The sequence below is a fragment of the Molossus molossus genome, unplaced genomic scaffold (assembly GCF_014108415.1).
Source record: "Molossus molossus isolate mMolMol1 unplaced genomic scaffold, mMolMol1.p scaffold_m16_p_1, whole genome shotgun sequence".
Classification (NCBI taxonomy): Eukaryota; Metazoa; Chordata; class Mammalia; order Chiroptera; family Molossidae; genus Molossus; species Molossus molossus.
The window spans coordinates 145,553,676-145,567,900 of NW_023425344.1; the positions used below are offsets into that span (position 1 = coordinate 145,553,676).

Genomic DNA, 14,225 nt, shown 5'->3' on the forward strand with positions numbered 1-14,225 from the left:
TAAAAAGCCATGGATTTGCTTACTTAACTTCATTAATCTCCCTTCATCTTTGAGATTTGCTCACTTCTTTATCTCTGTTGGCTTATTTTTATATTTTTCATGCCCAAACTGGTTATCAAGAGGAAAGTTTGAACTCGGACCTTTTTGAGACCCTTAAGAGGAATACATGCGCATAGTTACCTACTGAAGAAGAATTGTGAAAAGAGTCACTGGTAGAAGTGATTCTATTGAGGCTCTCCCCACCCAAGTGGAATGTAATGCTTTGCCAAAATGTGTGGGTTTAGGGCACAACATTTCTGAGGAACTCTGACTCAATCTGTCCCTTCTCCTTTCACAGGGCAGCAAGGCGAACCCCATCCCTACTCACTGGAGCTCAGCTTTGATTTTTAACCTCCCTTCCCCACCCTTCCAGAACACACACATTCCCATTTCAAAACTGATTTTATAAAAAACATTTTAAACATAATGATGCAACTTGGTGTGCACTACGGCAAATTTACAGGTGTTTTTTTTTTAATTGTTTCCAAAAACGGGACTTGGATTTAAGATGTAATTTTTAAAATTTCTATTTCTATTTTTTCTGCAGCAGTTGGGTTAGAGGAGGGAGGAGCCTTTTAGCCTCTCATAAACTGACCTCTCTACTTCTTCGTGTATTTTTAAGATTGATTGATGATGTGGAAAGGGCTTTGCTTGTCTGCTACTGAGAACTTTACCCTTGCGGTTTTTGTGGAAACTGCTTTTGGAAAGAGAAAAGAAATGAACTTTACTGACTTGACATTTTTGCACCTCCCGTTTTTCTAATCTGGGCTATTTTTATTTTTGTTTTTTTACAGTGAGATTTTTTTGATCTTCAGCTACAGTAAGTTATTCCAATTTTTTTTTACATTTTTCCTGACTTTCCGCTGATTTCCTTTTTATTGTTGTTACTAGTTACTATTATTATTTATTATTATTATACTTATGATGGTGATGATGATGATGATAATGACTGATGATTTTTAAACGGATTAAAATCGAGTTTTTCTGAATGTTCGTAAGAATTCCTCCCCCCTCCCCCCCTAATTGACTGGAGTTTTCCATCTTGGGAGAGAAAGTGAAGGCATTAGCATTTTTAAGTGGATTGATCACATAAACCTTTTCTCTCCCAACCCCACCCTTGCCCTCATCCCCTCCCCCACGCTCGAAAGAATTTTACTGGCTGTTAAGTCTGTGACCTTATTTTTCCTGATCTTTAACTTAACTGTTTTAGAGCATCTCTGGACGTCTGTATTTTTAATTTTTTTATTTTTGTTTTTTTTATTTTTAATCTTTCATTTGTTAAATTTTTAAACTGTGCTGCAATAAAATGTGTGTGGTACTACTTAATACCTATGATGGTGATGGCATTTTCCCAGAAAGCCATCTTCCTCCTGTTTCCCTTGAAATCCCATCCTGCTTTTCCTGTACACTACCCCTCACAAACCACAAGCTGCAGCAACATGGATGCCCAGCCTGGAGCAACGGCAGCCAGGATGACCTGGAGCCAGGGGGGCCTTCGGAACAGATGCACACCCTTCCTGGGTGATGGTAAGAGGTGTGAGGTCCACTGGTTTCATTGTGAAGACTAGGAAGTACACCAGTCTAAGTTTAGTTGATGGTAAATAGCTTCTGGAAATGTTAGGGCTGATCCTTTTGTGTGTGAGGTTTCCAAGGGAGGCCACTTCAATTTTTTTGTAAACTCATGGAATTAGGAGTATCTAGTTGGGCTGACTGAGAACTTTTGATAATTGAAAAAAGCAGCTGAAGTTTACATATCCTTTAGAATGAAATAAATGGCTTGTGTTGTTATTTTAAAATATTTTTTATTTTTATGAAGAGGAGAGAGAAATAACACTTCGAAAGATTTGTTTTTCCATTTATTTATGCATGTATTGGTTGCTGCTTTTATGTACCCTGACTGGGGATCAAAGCTCCTGCAACCTTGGTTTATTGGGGCGATGCTCCAACCAATTGAACTACCGGGCTAAGGCTGAAGTGACTTGTTTTAACAATTAGCAACAAAGTGGTTCTTTTTCTTAGCATTGCAAATTAGTAAAATTTTTCTGTCATTTGGAGTAGTCTTCCTTAGGTTTGTGACAACAGTTAGGGATTGTATTCTATTGAGATTATTTTTATTAAAATTTAACATGAATCAAACCACAAGCTTGCTGTAATATTAAAATGCTATCTCACTGGAAGGGTTTTTTTTAAAGAAAAGGATAGGAAGGCTTTTTAACCCTTTCACAGGGAAATCTGTTTAATCTTTTTGTCTAAATCAGAGAAGATCTAGGGTTGACCTCTTTTTCAGTGATGGTTTGTGGCCCAGCCAGATATTGGGCAATAAGTATGTTCTCAAGGGTGATAGGAAGGAATCTGATTTATTCACAGAATAATGCAGAGATTAATAAGGATATGGATAGCCAAAGAGTTAAGGATTTTTGCAACCTGTAGTATCCTGACAACAGTGTAATATTTTGCTAATATGAATAGATTTTGAGTTGCGGCAAAAGAATATTTTCTTTATTGATTTCTTTTTCTTTAGAGAGAGGAAAGGAGGGGAAGGGGGGGAGAGAGAGAAACATTGATGAGAGAACATTTATTGGCTGCCTCCTGCATGCCTCCCACTGGGGATTGGGGCCCACAACCTGGGTGTGTGCCCTGACCGGGAATCGAACTGGTGACCTCTTGATGTATGGTTTGACACTCTACCTCTGAACCACACTGACGGGTCAAGAATGATTTTTTTAAAGGCATGTTCAGTCCTGTGATACTAGAATAAAACACATACTAGACTCCCTTCCCTTACTGAAATGGTAAAATATAGTTAAAGTGAACACTAAAGGCAGCCTTAATGGAAAACAGAACGGAAAAAGATAAAATGTCCTGTTTATCTGGGAAAAGAATGGAAAATTTTTTTATAGGACCAAGTTTTATTAATACTCTGTATTCTGTGAAGTCTGTTTCTACTGTGTTCTGTCATCATGTGGCTGCTGTTCATTATAGGTTCAGTTTAATTTATTCCTTAACTAATTTTACAAATCCATTGTTTTATGGGTCATGTTCTGGTTTTGAGGAAACAAGGTATAGTTCTTCAGGGACCCATCTAGGGAAGGAGACGGTTACATGATTAGATATAAGTACAGAACATATAGAAGCATGCAAAAATGAGTACCTAATTATTAAGAGGTCAGGAAATACTAAGAGAAAGGGAGCTAAAATGAATTCTAGAGAAGGCCAGATTATTAACTTCTTTTGAAAATACATTTTTTCTCCCTGGCCAATTTGGCTCAACAGTTAGCGTTGGTCCACGGACCAGAGAGTCCTAGGTTTGGTTCTCGCTAAGGGCACATACCTCAGTTGCAGTTTGTCCCTGCCCTGGTTGAGGTCGTTTGGGTGGTGACCAGTCGATGTGGTCATCTCTCTCACATCGATGCCCACCCCCCCCCCCCCCCGCTCTTTCAGAAGATAAATGCAAAAAAAAAAGTTGTCCTTGGGTGAGGATTAAAAAAATATATATATATTTTTGTTTTCTTTATTGATTTTAGAGAGAGAAATATCGATGAACAAGAACATCAAATTGCCCTCCTCCTGCATGTTCCTACTGGGGACTGGGCCCACAACCAGGGCATGTTTCCTGACTGGGAATCATACCAGTGACCTCTTGGTGTGTGGGTTGGCACTCAACCGCTGAGCCACACTGGCTGGGCAGGTTATTATAGACATTTTAATGCAGTGCCAAGGAATTTGTTTTTTATCCAGAAACTAGTGATGAGCTATTGAAAGATTCTAAACTGGAGAGTGATATTAGATTTTCTTGCTTTTTTTTTTTTATCCTCACCCGAGGATATTTTTCCATTTTTTGTACAGATAGAGTGGGAGGGAGAGAGGAAGGGAGAGAGAGAGAGAAACATCGACGTGAAGGGACACATCGTGTGGCTGCCACCCGCACGACCAACCAGGGCCAGGGACAAACTGCAACCGAGGTACGTGCCCTTAGCGGGAACCGAACCCGGGTCTCCAGACTGCAGGCCGACGCTCTAACCGCTGAGCAAAACTGGCCAGGGCTAGATTTTCTTTCTTTGACATGTCATTCTGATAGTGTGTAAAGGGCTTAGAGGAGAATGAGATTGAAAGTAGGTGATAAGGAAGATACTAAATTACAAGGAAGAATAATGACCCATACCCTGGTCAGTTTGGCTCAGCGGTTGGAGCGTCGGCCTACGGACCAGAGAATCCTGGCTTCGGTTCCTGCTGGGGGCATGTACCAAAAAAAAAAAAAAAATGAATTATGACCTGACCTGGTCAAAGACCATGGTATTGGGATTAGAGAAGAGGGGTAAATTAGCATCTGGTGGGGGCTGTGATATGAAGAGGGATTTGGCCATGACCCCTACAATTCTAGTTTCTGGGATGAGGATAATTAAAACAGAAAGGTTAGGATTGAGAGTAGGAGAAGGAACCATTCAAACATTGATCTTTGGTGTTAGTGGAACATTCAAGTAGAGATATTTATTCATTAAATAATTGTGTGTTTATTCTGAAAATCACCATTAGTCATATAGAGATGAACGAAACATATTGTCACCTACCCTCCTGGGCATTAGAGACCATTGAGGGGACAAATAAAGTGAACAAACAACACTTTAACAATGTAGATCCATGAAGTGAAAGAGCAGGGTGAGATAGTAGGGGGCCAAATTTGCAATGTGGAAGTACTAGGTGCAGCCAGTGTAGAGGCCTTAATGGAACTGATGTTGAAATTGAGATCTGTACATGGATTATACCTGAAAGCAAATAATGGGTAGGGGTGTGTGTGTGTGTGTGTGAGAGAGAGAGAGACTAGGGCTCACAGCCAGAAATACTGCTAGAGAATGGTCACTAAGAATGCATAGGATAAGAGATGGCATTTGTAAAGTAGATAAGTACGAAGCATAGTATACAGGTCCTTGTTGGGTCATGTTTAAGATCTAGATTATGAATAATGGAGAGATCTGATTCTTTGGAATTTCCTACTGGCTATTTTGTGGGGAATGTTAGTAATGAGGACAAGTGCAACTAGGACATTAAGTTAGAAGACCTACTAGAGTAGTTAATCTCTTGAAGAAAGTAGTGTTCCTAGGCTTGAGGCTACTTACCCTGGATGAGTTTTCTTTGCGTGTATTACTGAGCAAATGTTCTTAGTTTGAAGAGAATAGGTTGGTGAGGCTGTAGGACATCACTGGTTATTTCTCTAACAACCCCTGTTGGGACAGGCATGATATAATTGCTTTGCTATTTGAAAGGAAAAATGAAGTAGAACCTAAATTCCTTTTATTTGGATGTAATATGGACAATTTACCATATGTTCACTGTTAATGTTCTTGTGTCAACTAATTTAATCTTCATCATAACCTTATGTAAGTAATCAAATTTTGGAGATGTGAAAATTGAAGCACAGAATTTAAATAATTACCTAATAAATGGCAAAGCATGGATAAACTCAAGCAATTAAGCATGTAGATTTCAACCTTAAAAAATATTTACGTGTGTGTAAAATTGATTTTAGAGAGAGGAAGGAAGGGAGAGAGAAACATCTGTCAGTTGTCTCCTGCACGTACCCTGATGGAAATCTAACCTGCAACCTGGGTATGTGCCTTAACAGGTAATTGAACCTACCACCTCCTGTTGTGTGGAAGGACTGTCCAACTAACTGCCACACTGGCCAGGGTGATTTCAACTCTTAACCGTACCAGACTACTTTATTTGACATGTGAAGTATTCAGTCAATAAAAACCCACAAAAAACTGCTTTGGATTAAAATATAAATATATATATATGTACATTTAAAAAATAAGTTATTTTTTTATAGAGGGAGAGGGAGAGAAACATCACAGAAAGATGGATTGGCTGCTTCCTGCACGCCCCCTAGTGGGGATCGAGCCTGCAACCCGGGCATGTGCTCCGACCAGAAATCAAACTGGGACCTCTCAGTCCATGGAATGATGCTCAGTACCCTGAGCCACATCGGCTGGGCTATTAATGTATTTTCCATGCAAACAACTGTAAACCTACTATTGTCCCATCCTGTATTTTTTTTTTTTTTTTATCCTCACCCGAGGATATTTTTCCATTTTTTGTACAGATAGAGTGGGAGGGAGAGAGGAAAGGAGAGACCATCCTGTATTTTTAATCAGTTTTTTAATCCTCACCTGAGGATATGTTTATTGATTTTTTTTCTTTTATTTTTTTAGAGAGGAAGGGAGAGAGAGAGAGAAACATCCATGAGAGAGAACATTAATTGGCCGCCTTCTGCATGCACCCCACTGGAGTTTGGGTCCATAACCTGGGAATGTGCCCCGACCAGGAATCGAAACCGTAACCTGTTGGTGCATGGGTCCATGCTCAACCCCTGAGCCATACCAGCCGGGCTGAAAGCTTTTTTTTAAAATCCTCATTCGAGGATACCTTTCCATTGATTTTTAGATAGAGTATAACGAAAGGAGGAGTGGGGAGACAGACAAATACCCATGTGAAGGAGACACATTGAGTGGCTGCCTCCTGCAGGACCCTTACCAGGGCTGGGAATTGAACCTGCAACCCAGGTATGTGCCCTTAATGGAGAATCAAATCTGAGACCCTTTGGTCCATGGGCTGATGCTCTAATCTCTGAGCCAAACCAACCAAGGCTGTTTGTTGATTTTTACTGTCTTAAATATGCTAGATGTTCCAGCTCAAAGCCTTTCTTTGGGATTTCCTCCCCCAAGACATTCATAAGGTTAGGTTCTCCAATGTAGGTTCTTACTCAAAAGCCACTCACTCAGTGATACTTTCTCTGACAGCCTTCAAGCTCCTCTTCAACCAAATACACTAGCTCTTCGAACAGCTTGACTATTACAGGACTTTATTTTTTTACTCTGTAAAGGTATAGAGAAATATCTGGAAAGATACATTCAAAACAACAATGATTACCTCGCCCTGACCAGTTTTGCTCAGCGGTTAGAGCGTGGGCCCAGGGACCAGAGAGTCCTGAGTTTGGTTACCGCTAAGGGCACATACCTCAGTTGCAGTTTGTCTCTGGCCCTGGTTGGGGTCAAGTGGGTGGCAACCACTCGATGTCTCTCTCTTACGTCGATGTTTCTCTTTCTCCCTTTCTCCCTTCCGCGCTATCTGGTGATAGATGCAGGAGTGTCCTTGGGTGAGGGTAAAACAAAAAAAACAAAACCCAACAACAATGATTACCTCTCAGCAAGGGAGAGGGAGTTAGAAAGGTAGAAGGAAACTTGTTCTATGTATTTGTTCTATGACTGATTATTATAATAAGCAACGCATTATTTTGCTTCTAATTAAGCTTATTGTAGATATATTGTAAATAGTATGAAGACTGCCTGTGTCACAGGTTTAATAGGTGTTTTGGTGGTTAAGAAACAGTAACCTTAAAGAAGGTGTGCTGTGATGAAATGACTCAGGTTAACATTTGAGGGGCTAGGCTGCTTAGTTGCCTGTGATGGCCTGTAATCAAAATATGGAAGAACTTTATAATTAAAGAGAATTCTCCAATAAGAATGCATTGGTATTTTTAAGAGGTAGCCATAACAGATTAGAAGGACATCTTACTTTTTTCTAGCTACCTAATGTGATTTTTCCAGTTTCATCTGTCTGAAATATTCTCGTTTTCCATTTTGATTAACTTACCGTTTTTGAGTTGACTTAAAAATTTATTTTTCTTTATTGATTTATTTTTAGAGAGAGATGAAGGGAGAGAAAGAGAACATCGATTGGCCTCCTGCATGCCCCCCACTGGGGATTTGGCCCAAAACCTGGGCATGTACCCTGACTGGAAATCAAACCGGCGACCTCTTGGTACATGGGTGAATACTCAACCACTGAGCCACACTGGCCAGGCTTGAGTTGGTTTTAGAACTTATAGAACTGTGAGTTAATCGGACCAGTGTTAGGTTTTTCTGGCTAGTCTGGAATAATAATTAAGAATTGCTAAAGTACATGTTAAATGGAATTTTTCTCCTAACCCTTTTACTAAAATTTTGTATTCTGTAAATGATGTAACCAACCATTCATAGTGCACTGTCATTCCTTATATTAACCCTTTATACTCATCTTCACCTATTTTTTATCTTGGTGTTAACTTTAAAAACTTTATGACCAGAATTGGGGTAGGAAAGTGTACTTTCCAAAGAAAGTTTCCATTGAGAGTTTGTTGGCTTCTTAAATTGGAATTTTGCAGTTATTTGTACTTTTAAGTTATAGTTTTATTGAAATTTTAAAAAGTCTTATCAAATGACTTAAGATTAATGATGGAATCCCATTCTAACTTTACCTTTAATCCAAATTAAGTAAGGATGTATGCTCATGTAACATTTAGAAAATGCAAACCAGCCCTGGCTGGTGTGGCCTAGTTGGTTGGGAGTTGTCCCATGTACCTGAAAGGTTTCTGGTTTGATTCCCAGTCAGGGCACATGCTCAGGTTGTGGACCTGATCCCCAGTGAGGGGCGGGGGGGCATGCAGGAGGCAGCTAGTTGATGTTCTCTCTCATTGATGTTTCTATCTCTCCCTCCCCCTTCCTCTCTCTAATACCAATAAAGAAAAAAAATTAAAACTTTTAATTTAGCTGGTGTGTGTGGCTCAGAGAATTGAGCATCATCCCGTGGACTGAGAGCTCCTGGTTTGATTCCTGGTCAGGGCACATGCCCAGGTTGTCAGCTTGATCCCCAGTAGGGGGCATATGCAGGAGGCAGCTGATCAGTGTATCTCTTTCACATAGATGTTTCTATCTCTCTGAAAAAATGAATAAAAACATATTAAAAAAAAGCTTTTCTCAATCTAGGTTGCTCCAAAAGGGGGTAATAGTTTCTCTACTTATTAGCAGTGTAAGTGACTACTAATAATTAATTTCTAGTTTTGTGAATTATCTGGGTCTTTTGCTTATATTTCAGGTTTGGACACTGAATTTCAGTGTCTAATGTTTGATAAATATAAATTGAATAAGAATGTTTTACAGTTGTAGATTTGCTAAGTGAAAATTGCTACTAAGTTGAGTATAATTTTGTATAGTTTGAGATTCACATATTTTTATTCTCAGATATGTGTGTGCATGTATTTGGTGCTATCTTTATTTTATTGGAAAATTTCTGAACATACAAAAGAGAACTTGTCTATAATAATCCTTGGGTAATCTTGTTTTATCTAGCCCTGCATCCACCCTTCCCTTCCCCTCATTATTTTGAAGTAAATCCTTGATATATTTCATCAGTATTTTAATATGTATTTGTAAAATATAAGAACTTACCACAAAAACATTTCATAAATATATTTTCAGACCCTAAAATGCTATTTTGAGGACTGACTAAGGCATTCCCAATTGTGTTTTATTTCTGTGGGAGTGGTAACATGGATGATGGTTTTGTGACTTGATATGTTTTGCTTAGTCCTTTCTGGAATTTGTGACGTTTTATTTGTGACGTATAGAGATAAGTTTTTAAAATATTGAGAATCTTAGCAGTTATCTTCATATTGGTTGATAAAATTAAGTTCAGCATAACAAAAGATGTGATTCCACTATATTTGTTTTGTACTGTTACTTTTTCAAGTTTTTTTTTTAGGGTATAATATGTTTTAGCTCCTTAGGTGTGAGTGATAGAAAATGTGTAGCTTTAAATTAGATTTCCTTATAAAATTTTGCTGTACAGTCCAAAATCTTTTATTCACAACTCAGAAATTTAAAAGTATATGGCAGGAAAGTTTTTCATTGGTTTGACAGACACTCATTTGGTGACAAAACCTGGCCTCAGTTGACATGAGATTGTGTATAGTCTTTGTTATGTTTAGTGGGTGCATATGCATTACTGTGGAAATAATGTATTTGGTTTTCCATGCCCCACTGGGGTGTTATATAGCAAAAAAAACCCATAGTATTACTACCTTTGTAAAATCTGAAAAATCCTGATTTTCCAAACGTCTCCAAGGGACCTTGGTAGACTTTGAAAAGTATACTTTGTTGGTACTAAATGCTCAATTTAAATGAATTTACTGATAAAATTGAAGCTTTCTATAAGATACTAAGGAAATAAAGTGTTTGGAACAAGTATTGTTGACTTCTGGTATTCAGAATATGGTTTGTGCTTCATCATCATCATCATCATCATCATCCGGAAGCTTCATAGAAAAACAGAATTTCACACTCTATCCTAGAACTATCATGGGCACATTTAAAGAGAAACACTGGTCTACACCACTTTGGTCCTTTTTATTGCTTACTTAGGAATTAGAAGTTTTGATTTTTTCTGGCAAGAGTGTTTTTTATGGTTGGGTGAGGAGAAGTTGAGGATCTCTCACCACATTTTATGTGAATTTGAAATAATACAATATAAAAAATGACCATTTTTTATATGAAATTTGAACTAAAGACTCCCCAAATTACAGATAGAATTAAGATGTGGCTCGTTGGTTGAGTGTTGTCCCATATACTGACAGGTTGCTAGTTCAGTACCCAACCAAAGGCATGTGTCCGGGTTGTGGGCTTTATCCCCATTAGGGGGTGTGCATTGTTTTTTGTTTTTTGTTTGTAATCCTCACCTGAGGACATTCTTGCATTTAAAGATAGAGTGGGACGGAGAGAGGTAGGAAGAGAAAGAAACACCCATGTGAGAGAGAGACATGGAGTGGTTTCCACCCACACGACCCCAACTGGGGCGGGGGACAAATTGCAACCAAGGTAACGTGCCCTTAGTGGGAACCAAACCCCGGGATTCTCTGCTCTGTGGGCCAATGCTCTAACCTCCGAGCCAAACCAGCCAGGGCGCATTGATGTTTCTTTTCTCCCTCCCTCCCTCTCTAAAATCAATAGAAAAAAATGTATTTATTTTGAAGAAGTAATTTCAAACAGGCAGGCTGGGTAAACGGTAATACCACTTAAGCTAGTAATCAGGAATACATGCCATCCTGAAATATGTGTATTTTGTGTTCTGTGCTCTTTGCCAAATCACATACCTGTATAATGTGACCAATCTATAATTACTTCTTGGCGATACATTGCTGAGAAGATTCATATTATCAAAAAATTGCAGTTCGAGGTATATCTGTAACTGGGGGTAGAGTTCTTGGGTTACCGCTGGAATAAGCATTTTTGGAGACCCTGATGGGAGGATGATATATGGTAGAAAGCTTTATTTCTATGGAATTACACTTCTGGGTTTCCAGAGTCCCATTTCCCTTAGTCCAGTCATAGAAGTGTAGCTGGAGTTTCAGTAGAGCTAAAATCAGAGCCAATGTACAGATTTGTTGCATATTTGCATAGTCCAATACAGCATCAGGCTAGTGGCATTCCATTAGTCCATTGTGTATGGAGGTCTGCTTGGCTGTGGGCCATAGGTGGGAATGCAAGAGAACCAAGAGAGCAAACCCCTTTATTTAGGGGATTATGTATTCCCAAATGTCTTGCGCTTGTGGCCACGCCCATTTTGGTCAATCATCTCTTTCCCCAGGTTTGACTGACAGGCAAGCACCTTCCCTATGTCACCCCAAATTTACTGGGCATGTGTCTGCCCTTGGTTAGACACCCATCCCACGCCCCTTTCCCCTGGTGCCGCGCCCCCCCCCCCCCCCCCCCCCATTACTTAGTTGTAGCTTTCTCTTAAAGCAGTCCAAATGACATGTCTATACTATCTGGCCTTTTCTTTGCTCTTTTCCCATTATTAAATAGCCAGTTACAACAATGTCAGTTATCATTTTTTCCTATTCCCCAACTTTTTAAAGAAAATATCTAAACATAGAAAACACTAATGAATTTCTATGTACCTGTCACCTAAATTGCCATGGTTTGCTTTTCTATTCATGTAGTTTGCTGAATCATTGAAATGAAATGGCTGATTTAAGACAAGGACCTCCTTAATTCTTAAACACAAATCTCTGAGTATAAAGACACTTTTTTTTCCTGAAATGTGTTTTTATTGATTTTTATAGAGAGGAAGGGAGAGGGGGGGAGAGAGAAGCATCAACGGGCCGCTTCCAGCACCCCCCCCACACACACACACACACACTGCCACTGGGGATCAGGCCCGAAACCCAGACATGTGCTCTAATCTGAATCAAGCCTGTGACCTCTTGGTGCATGGGTCAGTGACCAACCACTGAGCCTCACTGACTGGGCAAAGATAACTACCCTTGACCAGTTGTTTTTATACTAACCATTTCGTTACTCTTATTTACATAGGTTTTCAGTTATATTAGAAATAATAATTTTGTATGTTTGTTATTTGTTTATAATTTTTGTAGATTGGATGCGCCCTTTTAATTTCCAGTCAAGACTTACTGATCTTACTGAAGTAATTTTTTTTTTTCTGTGAGAAGCATTCTTTTACATGTTTCTAATGTTGAGTACTTTAATTCAGGAACCTCTTTTTTGCAAATGGGTTAAATGTTTTGAGAGGAAATAGATATTTGTTGATGGAGAGTTTTACTCTATGTACAAGCTGCTATAGTTAAGAATATGATGGGTTCTAAAATGCTGGTGGGTTTTTTCTCTTTTCTAAGTGTGATGCAACACTCACAGAAACAGACAACTAACGTTTAATAATGGCACAATTGATTGTGATGGTTGAGAATGTAGAGACAGAGAAGTATCTATATTTGTTGGGACTTCCAATAAATGAGACCTCAAATTATTGAACACAATATTCAGTGAAAATTTGGATGTCCTGGAGTTGGTTAGTATATAAACTTCTGTTTAGAAGTTTGTAGAAAAGCTTTGCTGACTCTAGGCCAATCTGTATATCATCACATTCTGGGGTAGCATTCAACTGTCTTTGCAAAATGTAAAAATTATAAAAGCAATATTTTATTCAAGAAAATTTTAGGAAAAAGTACTTAAACTTCAATTCTACCACACCTTGAGATGTCTGACACTTTAGTGTATAATCATCTAGATAACCTGTATATTGTATGTGCTCTGTAATATCTTGAACATCCTCTCAGTGTTAATATGTTGTTATTTGAAAATAATTGTTATTGCTTGTACTTAATTGGATTGATGTACTGAAATGAAATTTAATGTAGCCAGTCTCAATGTCATGCACATGTTTTCTAATTATTTACTGTTAATGTGTCCACGTCCTTGTTTTTTTTTTCAGAGTTCTCAAAAGCGAGTTACTAAGTTAAAGACTATGCAGATCTTATGGCTTTTGATAAAAAAGTCTAGGTGGCCTCTGGAAATATACCAGTCAGTATACTGTCAGAAATAATGTATAAAAAGGAACCATTTCAATTTAAAATAGCTTTATTTGATAGCTGAAATGATATTTGGTTTAATTTATATTTTCTTTTTTCTTCTATTCGTTACCCTGAGGATATTTTTCTATTTATCATCAGATCAAGTGGGAGGGAGGGAGGAAGAAAGAGAGATAAAGAGACAGACAGACAGAAACTTCCAATGTGATAGGGCCACATCTACTGGTTGCCTCATGCTCAACCCATCCAGGGCCTTGGACAAACCACAATCGAGGTACATGCTCTTGACTAGAATTGAACCCACTACTCATTGGTTGGTGGGCTGATGCTTTAACCACTGAGCCAAACCAGCCATGGCTAATTTATGTTTTCTTTACAGTGGTGAATTTTTTTAAATCTCCACAAATGATTAGTATTATTTGTTAATTGCATGTTTTTGTCCTTGGCTCAGTTTTTGTGATATGTACCAATAATAATAAATGATATGCCCTGGCCGAATTGGCTCAGCGGTTAGAGCGTCAGCCTACTCAGCCTACGGTCCAGAGACCTGGGTTCGGTTCCTGCTAAGGGCACGTACCTTGGTTGCAGTTTGTCCCCGGCCCTGGTTGGGTCGTGCAGAAGGCAGCCACTCGATGTGTCCCTTTCACGTCGATGTTTCTCTCTCTCCCGTCGATGTTTCTCTCTCTCCCTCCCACTCTATCTGAACAAAAAATGGAAAAAATGTTCTCGGGTGAGGATTAAAAAATAAATAAATAAATTATGTAGTAGTAGCAGCAGTATCTGCAGCAGCAACACCTCTGGTATACCAGGCCCCGTCACTGTTTTCTGTATCATTTACACCTCATAGCTGTCCTGTTAAGACAAATGATACTCATTTTATAGTTGAAGAATCTGTTTTTTGATGGGATTGGCATACACAAATGGTTGAGTTTGAAGTGAAACAGGACTATTTGACCCCAAAGCCTCTGAGCCCTTAACCATTAGGATG

At 38.8% G+C, this 14,225-nt stretch overlaps 1 protein-coding gene across 11 annotated transcripts in view; it reads left to right on the top strand.

Moving 5' to 3' along the window:
- HNRNPC (heterogeneous nuclear ribonucleoprotein C) overlaps positions 1 to 14,225 on the top strand; it is a 62,705-nt gene that overhangs the window by 4,156 nt on the left and 44,324 nt on the right. For 3 of the 11 annotated variants that reach the window (XM_036279193.1, XM_036278925.1, XM_036278503.1), the window contains exon 2: positions 834 to 859. The exons of 1 other annotated variant lie outside the window; for it this stretch is intronic. The gene's annotated coding sequence lies outside the window, so the exon portion shown is untranslated. Of the gene's footprint in view, positions 1 to 833; positions 860 to 1,461; positions 1,567 to 14,225 lie in introns of those variants that run through there. 7 more of the 11 variants (XM_036279106.1, XM_036278417.1, XM_036278861.1 and 4 more) reach the window with 5 other exon arrangements.